This window comes from Silene latifolia, chromosome Y (genome assembly GCF_048544455.1).
Source record: "Silene latifolia isolate original U9 population chromosome Y, ASM4854445v1, whole genome shotgun sequence".
In the NCBI taxonomy this organism is placed as follows: Eukaryota; Viridiplantae; Streptophyta; class Magnoliopsida; order Caryophyllales; family Caryophyllaceae; genus Silene; species Silene latifolia.
Window position 1 is genome coordinate 52,488,141 of NC_133538.1, and position 12,048 is coordinate 52,500,188.

Consider the following 12,048-nt stretch of genomic DNA (forward strand, 5'->3'; position numbering starts at 1 on the left):
CTCTCAATCAAGCATCAAGTACTTCTTTTATTCTTTGCTTTATTATTGGAATCATTAGTAGGTATAATTCTCTTAATCCCTCTTTAATTATTGTTAATGGGTAATTAGGGGAAACCAACATGGGGAAAGATTCATGCTTAAATTAATATGCTTTCATAGTTTATTTCCTTGCTTGTTGTGATCTCAACTCATGCACATGTTATGTTTGATGAAATGTGAGCCTATGAATCCTTGCATTTTTTACCCATCACCTATCTTTTCAATGAGACTTGTAAGACATAAACCAACTCGAGTCTCATTAGACCATGCATGTTGTTGAGTAGGGAAGATTAAGTCGACTTGTAGGTGTTGTACAATCTAATCGATTCGGCTCCGGGGCCCAAACTTTCCTAGGATTGTAAGATATAAACCAAATCGATCCATCACAATAATAATTGCTTGCTTATAATTTGAGAACATGTTCGTATGATCAATTCCCATGAATCCCCTATGACCCCATGACACCCTAGTGCTTTTTATCAATTGTTTACATCCCTTTTAATTCATCTTGCTTGTTTACTTTCATTGCTATTTAGTTTAGTGATCTTCTACATCAAACCTCAATTGTGACACCCCTAAGACACCACTAGTTGCAATAGAAATCTCATCTCAATTCCCGTCCCTTGGGATCCGACCTTTACTTGCCTCTTTACTAATTGTAGAGTTGTTTGTGAAGTTATAAATTGTGTTTTGGTCTAGGTGCTCCTAACGACAAGTAACCGAAAGATTTAGTAAAAATATCCCGACCAAAAATGGCGCCGTTGGCGGGGACGGTGTTAACTTGATTTAGATTTTCTTATGTTGTTATTAGTTGTGTCTTTCTAGGCCTTGGGGAAGTAAAACTCCTCAAGGTTTGTTCTAATTGTTTTCGAGTTGTTTGATATTTTGCATGTCTAGAAGGTCACAAGGTGACTTGTTACCCTTTGATCGTGAAATTGAAAGAACTTTGACAACCAATAGAAGACTTGCTAGGAGAACTTTGAGAGGTATTGGTGAGGTTGTAGATGTTCAACCAAATACTATTGAGTTCATCAACCCTTTTGCAAGAGAAGGTGAGGAGAACCCAACACAAAATCAACCCACAATGCCTAAGTTTTCATCACATTCCGTACCCACCGAGGAGAACCTACCCAATGGTACTCCCACACCACAACATCTTACCCGAAATTTTATTGCCAAATCCGCATTTATCCAATTAGTCGAAAGAAGCCAATTTGGGGGGATGCCTAGTGAAGACCCCCATTCTCATATGGAGACTTTTTGTCACTATTGTGATGCGATTTCTCAAACCGGTGTAACTCAAGACCAAATACGATGGGTCTTATTTCCTTTTTCTCTAATTAGCACCGCGAAACAATGGTTGAAAGGCCTTGATAAGGCTACTCTCGGAATTGATTCTTGGAAGAAGTTGGCTCTAGTTTTCTACAAAAAGTTCTATCCGCCGGAAAAGACTAACATGATAAGAGCTCAAATCACGGGCTTTAAGCAAAGGGATGAAGAATCTTTGTATGAAGCTTGGGAGTGGTTTAAGGGGATTTGTCGCTCATGTCCTCACCATGGACTTAGCGAGTGGTTCTTGGTACAACAATTTTGGAACGGTCTTTATGAAGATTCAAGGAACATTCTCAACATGGGATCAAATGGAATGTTCACCGAAGTTGATGACAATCAAACTTGGAATAAAATTGAGGAAATGGCGGTCCATAACTCACAATATAGTAGACCTCGGAAGGCTACTAGAGGAGGAAAGCATGAAGTGGACTCCATTACTCAATTGGGTGCTCAACTTAGTGCTCACATTGATACCATCAATTTGAAGTTTGAAAAAGCTATGCCTAGACTTGAAGAAGCCTCAAAATCACCAAAGCATCATGTTAATGCCATGACGGCATCTTCATCAATCCCAAGTGGGATATGTGAGAATTGTGGAACTTTGGAACATGACCAAAGTGAATGTAGGGGAACAAATGAACAAGTGAATGCTTTCCAAGAATATAAGAGTGGTACCCCTTATTCAAACTATTACAATGAAAACACCAAATTCCATCCAAATCTCTCATACAAAAGCCAAAATGTTCAAAACCCTCAAACAACATACACCCCACCTCCCATGAGAAACCAAAATCAAAGACCCTTTTACAACCAAAACCAAGGTTACCAAAATCAATCTCCATACAATCAACAAAATGACCAAGGTTTTGATGTTCAAAACGCGGTCCTTCAAATGCAAAAGAATCAACAAGAGTTTTTCACTCAAATGCAAAAGGATAGTTAAGCAAAGGAAACCACCATCAACAACATCCTAGCTCACACCAAAATGTTGGAAACCCAATTGACTCAACTAGCATCTTCAAACTCACAAAGACAAAATGGGCAATTACCACCTCAAAGTAATCCCCCAAGACATGAAACGGTTAGTGCCATTCACTTGAGGAGTGGTACAAGGTATGAAGCACCGAAGAAGCAAGTTGAGGATGAAGTTGTGGAAGCTAGTGATAAAGAAGAAATTGTGCAAAACTCCAAGGATGGAGAACCATCAAAAGAAGAAATTTCAAAGAAAAATGAAGACAAGGTCAAGGAGAAGGAGCCCATTGTGATTAGATTCCTTTTCCAAGTCGTCAATCCAAGCCCAAATTTGATGACCAACTTGGAAAATTTATGGAAATTGTGAAGAATTTCGAAGTCTCAATTCCTTTCACGGAATTAATCAATCACGTGTCGGCCTATGCAAAATACATGAAAGACATCCTTACAAAGAAGAAGTCGATCCGGAAGCTTGAGACTATCTCCTTCACTAAGGTGAGTAGTGCAATACTTTAAGGGATTTCACCTCCAAAACTCAAAGATCCGGGAAGCTTCTCAATACCGTGTACCATTGGCGACACCACGATCAACAAAGCCTTATGTGATCTAGGGGCTAGTGTGAGTGTTATGCCGTACTCGGTGAGTAAAAGGTTGGGGATGAGAGAGCTTAAATTCACCAATATCACACTCCAAATTGCCGATAGATTGACGAAGACACCATTAGGGATATGGGAAGATGTTCCCGTAAGAATTGGGAAATTTTTCATCCCGGTGGACTTTGTCATTGTTGACATGGAAGAATACTCCAACATTCCAATCATTGTAGGAATACCTTTCTTACACACCGCGGGTGCGGTGATTGATGTGAAGCATGGAGAGCTCACTCTAGAAGTAGGAGATGAGAGCATAACTTTCAATCTTGACAAGACCATGAGAGCTCCCCGTTTGCATGAACCATGTTTTATGGTTGATCATTATAGCCGAAAGGATGATAGGAAGAAGTCGGAATTCCAATTAAAGAAGAAAATTTAAGATACTCCATTCAAAGAGCAAGTGAATTGTAACAAAGAGAGTTTGAAAAGCTCACCAAAGTCGAGCAATGAAGAGGATGGCCTCATTGGCCAAGACAAGAAAATGGGAGAGTTGTCTCCATCAACTCAAGAGATCTTTAGTGATCAAGTGGATGAAGTTTGTGGTCTTTGGGACGATGAGTTTGATGGGATTTTCAATCCCTATATTGGTAATGCTATCGATCAAGATCGACAACAAAGGCAAAGGTCTATTGAAGATCTTTATCATGATAATGAACAAGCTTTTGATTATTTCTTCAAGGTGTTGAGCAACATCAACAACACCTTGGACATGCCCCCATGACATCTCACTAAGGATGAGAGTCTGGTGTAGTCCTCCCTAAACCACCAGTTGTAAATATTTCTAACTCCCTAACTCGCATTTTAATTCTTACATTGCATTTTTGTCATTCTTGGATTCTTATGCTTTGATCAAGATAATTATCATTTTTGAGAGAAGTGAGGGAGGGACCAATGATTCAATTGATGTGTAGTGCTTTAGCTTAGTGTGGGGATAACAATTGCCTAGGCTATTCATGCCTTAGTAGTGCCCCCACAATGAAGAACACGGGATTTTGAAGAATGAAAAATAACAAAGGATATGCAAGTACACGGATGGAACTGAATCCGGGTAAAACAGGAAGAATCCGAGCGTTTTCAAGGGAATCCGGCCATCTTCAGGCAATCCGGGCGTCTTTGTAAGAATCCGCCCGTCCATCTGAACTGAAATTTTGAAATTTTGGGACTGTTGATAAATCCGAGCGTCCTGCAAGAGAAGACGCCCGTCCTCAGAAAGACGCCCGTCCTGAAAGGAAAGACGTCCGTCTTTTTGGCTGGGAAAAACAAGAAATCTCACTGGAAGAGAAGCCGCCTGTCTTCAGCAGAAGACGCCCTTCCCGCAGTTGAACAATCCGAGCATCTTTACTGAAAGACGCCCGTCTTTAGGCGAGAACTCTGAAGCCGAAACAAGCAGAATCCGAGCGTCCCGAAGGAAAGACGCCCGTCTTCCCCTGCAATTCAAAATTTTTCGGGTCTTTTATAAACCCCATCCCCCATTCATTTCTTCATTTCTTCATTCAAAACACTACCCATAAACCCCAAAACTCAAAACCCTCATCCTCTCCATCACAAAAACAAGATTTCCTCAACCACATTCATCAAAATCAAATCAAATCATCCTTCTAACAAAAATTAATCACTCCTCTTTCAACAAAAATCAAACCAAGCACCAAAATCTTCAACCTTTGAGTCGATTTTTGAAATTATTAAGGCAAAGCCTTTCACCTTAAAATCGATTTGGGTATACATGGAAATTGAAGATTTTCACTCTTTTCTTGGTTAAATCATCAATGGCAAGGACAAAAGGAGCAACAAAGGCACCTAAGGCAAAGGCACTATCAACAAGGCAAAAGAGTCTTCAAGCAAAGAAAGCCTCATTGGCTATGGTGCTAGCTTAAACTTGGAAGTGCAACAACAACAACCTCCCTTGGAAGCAACAACATCAACAACTCCAGAAATTGCTCAACTTTCGAACTATCCGGAGGTAATTTTCATCTCTAACTCCCATAGGGAAACATTTACCAAGTATGCTAGAAAATCCTTTCTATCCACCAAGTTTATTTTTGAAGATGCCTTAGATAAGTTGGATGTCCTTGAGCAAACTAAAGCCTTCTTTGAAGCCATGGGGTTGGGAAAATTGTTTGCAACAAAAGAATTGACATACCCCTCGCTTACCTTAGAATTCTTGAGTTCTTTGAAAGTTACTAAGGTAGAGACAATGGAAAACATCGAGTTCCGCCTAGCTAATGTGAGTAGGCGCATCACCTTTGAAGAATTGGGTAAAGCATTGGGTCTTAGCGATTCACATAGTTATTTCAAGAATCCCGGAAAGTATGACCCCGCTCCTCTTTGCGAGGAGATTTCCGGAAGGAAATTTGAGAACTATCATGCTAGTCGCGCTCTATTAGTCCACCATCCGGGCATTAGAGTGTGGCATAAGGTCATAGGGAATACCATCATTGCAAGAAAAGACACCAACCACTTTACCAAGCTCGATTGTGTTCTTCTTGAGTCGGGCTTAAATATTGGAAGGGAATTCACCAAACCTTTCAATTCTCTAAGGCTTTTGATGGATAGATGGCTAAATGTTGATTGTGGGAAGCAAGGCACCACCGTTATTGTAAATGGAGGTCTAATCACTCTTTTGGCTAAGTACTTTGATCCGAATTTCAACAAGGATAGCAAGTATGTGATGAAAAGGGGGGGGGGGGGGGTCATTTTATTGATATGGATGCTATGATTAACAAGTATAAGTGGGTTACCCATAACCCTATTGACACCAAGTATGGGTGTCTCACCAATGAGGCTAGATCTTTTACTTTGCCTTCTAAGATTTGTCGTTTGAGTGTCCATCGGACCAACTACCTCCTTCCCCTCTCAAAACAAGCCGAATACATTATCCGACAACAAAGGGATGAAGTTGAAATGCCCTCCTCTTCCATTGTCACACCACCCTATCCTTTCAAGAACCAAGAGTTCAAACCCGAAGGTGTTGAAGTAAGCAAAGATTATATGACTCTACTTATGCAAGAGATGCACAAGCAACCTTTTAAGGATCGGGAAGATGCTTACTTAGCCCAATATCCACCCCTCCTTCATTTAGCTAGGCAAGGACTACTTGATCCTTCATGTCCTTTGCCTAGTTGGGCAGATAGGGAAGTCTTCTTTCCGAGTGCATCTAGGGGTGAGATTTCGGGTGACGATGAGGTTGTCGGTGATAAGGTTGTTGATAGCATTGATGAAGAGGCTAGTGAAGAAGAAGAAGAAGAGGATGATGAACAAAGTGAACAAGAAAGTGAAGAGGGAAGTGGTGATGAGTCCCCTTCTATTGAGGAAGATGATGATAATGATGATATGATGGAAGACTAGCAAGCTTTGGAGGCTCCTACCCTCTTGAGGTTTGCTTACTTCTTTCTTTGTTTTATTTACTTTATCTTGATCATGGTTGGTTGAGTCCTAGCAACATACAGGACCAACACCTCGGCCCCATTGAGGTGTTCTTATTTCATTGTTCCCACCTTTTGAAAATCCAAAATGACAAATTTAGTTTCATGCATAGCATCTTGTGTGCATGAACTACCCCAACTTTAGGACATTAGAAATAATGTCTAACTCGCTTTGGGGAAGTACATGCATACGCAACGGGAGGTAATCTAAATTACGCTCACCGTCATAAACAAAAAATCATGCATCATGTAGTGTAGCTTAGTGTAGCTTGCATTTAGAGTAGAATTCATGCATCATGCTTGCATGATTTCCCATCATTTTGGCCATTGAGGACAATGCCCATATTAGTGTGGGGATGGGGAATTCTAAATTAACTTTTATTCAAAAATCCAAAACAATTGAAAAATTTGAAAAACCATAAAAATTGAAAAATTGAAAAACCAAAAACAAGTTAATTTCCTTTGTAGCGTAGTCATGTATATATTGTTGTATATATTGTGTTTGTTTTATCCTTGTTCACAATGATTGACTACGCCACATCCGAGACATGAGGATATTGAAGACCGCATTGTATGATCTTTCCAATCTCCTTTTTCCTCTTTATGTTAATGACTATGTGGCTTTATTTTGATTGATGCGGTATAACAATGTGAACTTAGGACTTGCATTTAGTTTATATGTCATATTAGTTGGTAGAATCATTTGCATTAAGATGTTTATATGGTAGTTGCATCATGGCATGTAGTTTGCATGTTAGAAAAATTTTGCGAAACCGTCTACTTGGGAAGCTTGACAAGTGTATATAGGCCCTAGTAGATGCTTTTTCTTCTTAAGACTTTGCTTGTTAGAATACTTGTAAAACACCCTAGGATGTGTCATGCTAGTATTCTTTGACCCATGGATTAAGGCCTAGTCAAGAGTACCTTGTGGTGTGATAACTCCTTGGCTACCGTTTATTCCAAGGTGACCCTTGAAACCATGCATCCATCCATCATCCATGTTCTACCACATTTTTGTCATCAAAGGTAATGGGCACAAAAAGAAATCAATTTGAGTTCAATGAAATGAAAAATGAAAGAAAGTTTGCAAAAATGCATCAAATGAAAAGAGGAGCAAAAATAGAACTCCTAAAGCTTCAAATATAAGTCACCCTCACTACATATGGGGTGACTTTGAAAATGTTCAATGAGAAATGCAAAGAAAAGTTGAAAGTTGTCAAGTGTTGAAATGCCAAAAATAAAAAAGAAATGGCAAAGAAAGTGTTCTCAAATGTCAAATGCCACAAGAAATTAGGGGGAAAAACAAAAACAAAAGCAAACTCCCAAAGTGAAACTCAAATATCTATTTATCCCTTTATCCATCGTATCCATTTTTGTGCATAGTAGAGAGGGGACGACCCTTCTTCTTGTCTAGGCAAGAGGGGGAATTCCGCGATCCTCCAGTGTTTCTAACACCATAGGGAGTCTATTCTTGACAAAAGTATTTAACGATTGAGGACAAAGGTACCCTAGCTTGACACAATTTGGAGGTGATTTATTGGTATCCTTCTAGGCTTAGTAGTTTGAAGAAATTGCATCTATGAAGGAGTGTGTACCCTTGAATTGCTTCCCTTGTAGATAATTTCCGCCACTTAGATAAGGAAAGTGGCTATTCTTTTGTAGATGCATCCATTACTTGATCTTGTGTGCTTAATGTTTGGATGTGTCGCCATTTTGGCAAGACCCACCTTGCCTTGCAAGAAGGCATCCTGCCTCATGGTTGTCTTGTTGTGAGTTGAAGGGGCGGAGTGACACCCGCTAATTGTCTCATATCGGCTATGTTATTAGGTTAGTTTAAATAATGGTCCGAGTCTTTGTCACCTCTTTACTCGGGACGAGAAAAGATTCGGTTTGGGGATATTTGATGTGACCATAATTAGAGCACATTTAGTCCCCGAATTAGCCTTGTTCCCATGCTTTTTAGTGCATATTTGGGTCATTTACTGTCTTTAGTTCTTTGTTTTGCATATTCTTTGAGGTTTTGATCCCTTGGTAGGAAAGGAGTGCAAACCTTGCATTTTCATGGCAAAATGAGGCTAAATTGATTGAATTCAATGACCAAGCATCAAGGAGAGACAAGATTAGAAGGCCTTTGTACATACTATAGTAGATGGGCAATGATGAGAAAAGATCCTTGCATCCCCGAGGAAATCCCCAAGGATTCAATGAAAAAAAAGGAAGAAAAGAAGAAGAAACAAGACTGCACAGCAATCCGTGCGTCTTCCCCAGAAGACGCCCGTCTCCACCACCACAATCCGTGCGTCTTCTCCCCAAGATGCCCGGGCAAAACACCCAGAAGACGCCCGTCTTTACTCCAAGACGCCTGGGCAGAGACCACCAAATCCGCCCGTCCCGTGCTAAAGACGCCCGGATTCTCAGGCAGACCCATTTCGTCTTCTTCAAGCTTCAAGGAAGGATGCACATCTTTTTCTAGAGACCGGAGTCTCCCTAGAGACCGGAGTCTTTCCAAAAAGACCGGCGTTTCCTTAAGTAGGTACTTAATCGTCATTTAAGCCCTTAGTTAACCCTAATTCATCCACCTAATCCCCACTATAAATACCCCATTTGTCTAATTAGAAGAGCATGTTCTTCTTAGCAATTTTTAGTGTAGTTAATATCAATCAAATCTCTCTTTAATCTTGTAATCAACAATTAATTAAGTTTTAATACAAGTTTTATTTCCTTAATCTCTCTCTTGTTCATCCTTTATTTTGAATAATTGAAGATAATTTGGGTTATTATTGGGAGATTGACAACCTCTCAATCAAGCATCAAGTACTTCTTTTATTCTTTGCTTTATTATTGGAATCATTAGTAGGTATAATTCTCTTAATCCCTCTTTAATTATTGTTAATCACTTTCATTTATTCATCATGTTTCACTTTGTTGGTATGATTGACAACCTTGCTAGCATGTTCAACATGATAATGAGTGAGTAGTTCCTTTGCTAGGGTTAATGGGTAATTAGGAGAAACCAACATGGGGAATGATTCATGCTTAAATTAATATGCTTTCATAGTTTATTTGCTTGCTTTTTGTGATCTCAACTCATGCACATGTTATGTTTGATGAAATGTGAGCCTATGAATCCTTGCATTTTTTACCCATCACCTATCTTTTCGATGAGACTTGTAAGACATAAACCAACTCGAGTCTCATTAGACCATGCATGTTGTTGAGTATGGAAGACTAAGTCGACTTGTAGGTGTTGTACAATCTACTCTATTAGGCTCCGGGGCCCAAACTTTCCTAGGATTGTAAGATATAAACTAACTCGATCCATTACAACAATAATTGCTTGCTTATAATTTGAGAACATGTTCGTATGATCAATTCCCATGAATCCCCTATGACCCCATGACACCCTTTTATCAATTGTTTACATCCCTTTTAATTCATCTTGCTTGTTTATTATCATTGCTATTTAGTTTAGTGATCTTCTACATCAAACCTCAATTGTGACACCCCTAAGACACCACTAGTTACAATAGAAATCTCATCTCAATTCCCGTCCCTTGGGATCCGACCTTTACTTGCCTCTTTACTAATTTTAGAGTTGTTTTTGAAGTTATAAATTGTGTTTTGGTCTAGGTGCTCCTAACGACAAGTAACCGAAAGATTTAGTAAAAATATCCCGACCAAAACGGTAGCCAAGGAGTTATCACACCACAAGGTACTCTTGACTAGGCCTTAATCCATGGGTCAAAGGATACTAGCATGACACATCCTAGGGTGTTTTACAAGTATTCTAACAAGCAAAGTCTTAAGAAGAAAAAGCATCTACTAGGGCTTATATACACTTGTCAAGCTTACCAAGTAGACGGTTTCACAAAATTTTCTAACATGCAACTACGTGCCATGATGCAACTAACATATATACATCCTAATGCATATGATTCTACCAACTAATATGCCAAATAATCTAAATGCAAGTCCTAGATTCACATTGTTTATACCGCATCAATCAAAATAAAGCCACAAAGTCATTAACATAGAGAGGAAAAAGGAGATTGGAAAGATCATACCATGCGGTCTTCAATATCCTCATGTCTCGGATGTGGCGTAGTCGATCAATGTGAACAAGGATAGACAAACATAATATATACAAACTATATATACACAAGACTATACTACAAAGGAAATGATCTTGTTTTTGAATTTTCAATTTTTCAATTTTTTTGATTTTTTCGAATTTTTTATTTTTTTGGAGTTTTGAATAAAAGTTAAGTTAGAATTTCCCATCCCCACACTAATATGGGCATTGTCCTCAATGGCCAATATGATAGGAAATTATGCAAGTATGATGCATGATTTCTAGACTAAATGCAAGCTATACTAAGCTACACTACATGATGCATGGGTTTTTGTTTATGACGGATAGCGTAATTTAGATTACCTCCCGTTGCGTATGCACGTACTTCCCCAAACCGAGATAGACATTATTTCTAATGTCTTTAATTTTGGGGTAGTTCATGCACACGAAATGCAATGCATGAAACTATATATTGTCATTTTGGATTTTTCATGTGGGAACAATAAAAAGAACACCTCAATGGGGCCAAGGTGTTAGTCCTTGTGTTGCTAGGACTCTCCAAACTATGATCAAGATAAAATAAAGAAAATAAAGAAAGAAGTAGACAAACCTCAAGAGGTTAGGAGCCTCCAAAGTTTTCTAATCCTCCATCATATCATCATTGACATCATTTTCCTCCATGGAAGTGGAATCATCTCCACTCCCATATTCACTTCCTTGATCTTGCTCACTTTGCTCATCATCTTCATTAGCCTCTTCTTCTTCATATACCTCTTCATCAACACCCTTATCATCAACATTCTCATCTTCGACATTCTCATCTTCACCCGGTCTTTTACCCCTAGATGTGCTTGGAAAGAAAACTTCCCTATCCGTCCAACTAGGCAAAGGACATGATGGATCAAGTAGTCCTTGCCTAGCTAAATTAAGGAGGGGTGGATATTGGGCCAAGTATGCATCTACTCGGTCATTATAAGCTTGTTTATGCATTTCTCTCATGAGTAGGGTGATGTAATCATTTCCCACTTCAACATCTTTGGGTTTGAACTCTTGATATTTGAATGGGTAGGGTGGTGTGACAATGGAGGAGGAGGGCTCTTCAATCTCGCCCCTTTGTTGACGGATGATGTACTCGGCGCCCTTGGAGAGTGGAAGAAGGTAGTTTGTTCGGTGGGCACTCAATCGCCATATCTTGGAAGGCAAAGTGAAGGATCTAGCATCATTGGTTAGCCACCCATAGTTGGTGTCAAGAGAATTATGCTTGACCCACTTATACTTGTTAATCATGGCATCCATGTCAATGAGATGACCCCCTTTGATCGCCACATAGGTGTTATCCTTGTTGAAATTTGGATCAAAGTGCTTGGCCAAGAGAGTAACTAGACCTCCATTTACAATATGAGCGGTGCCTTCCTTACCACAATCGACATTAAGTCATCTTTCCATCAAAAGCCTTAGAGAATTATAGGGCTTAGTGAATTCCCTTCCTACATTTAAGGCCGACTTAAGTAGAACACAATCGAGCTTGGTAAAGTGATTAGTGCCTTTTCTTGCTATT

The 12,048-nt window shown here is 39.4% G+C and overlaps 1 non-coding gene across 1 annotated transcript; it reads right to left on the reverse strand.

The window, feature by feature from the left end:
* Positions 1-1,495: 1,495 nt before the first annotated feature.
* Positions 1,496-1,602, reverse strand: LOC141635135 (small nucleolar RNA R71). The gene has a single exon (XR_012539839.1). It is a non-coding gene; the product is annotated as a small nucleolar RNA R71 (small nucleolar RNA).
* Positions 1,603-12,048: the final 10,446 nt, after the last annotated feature.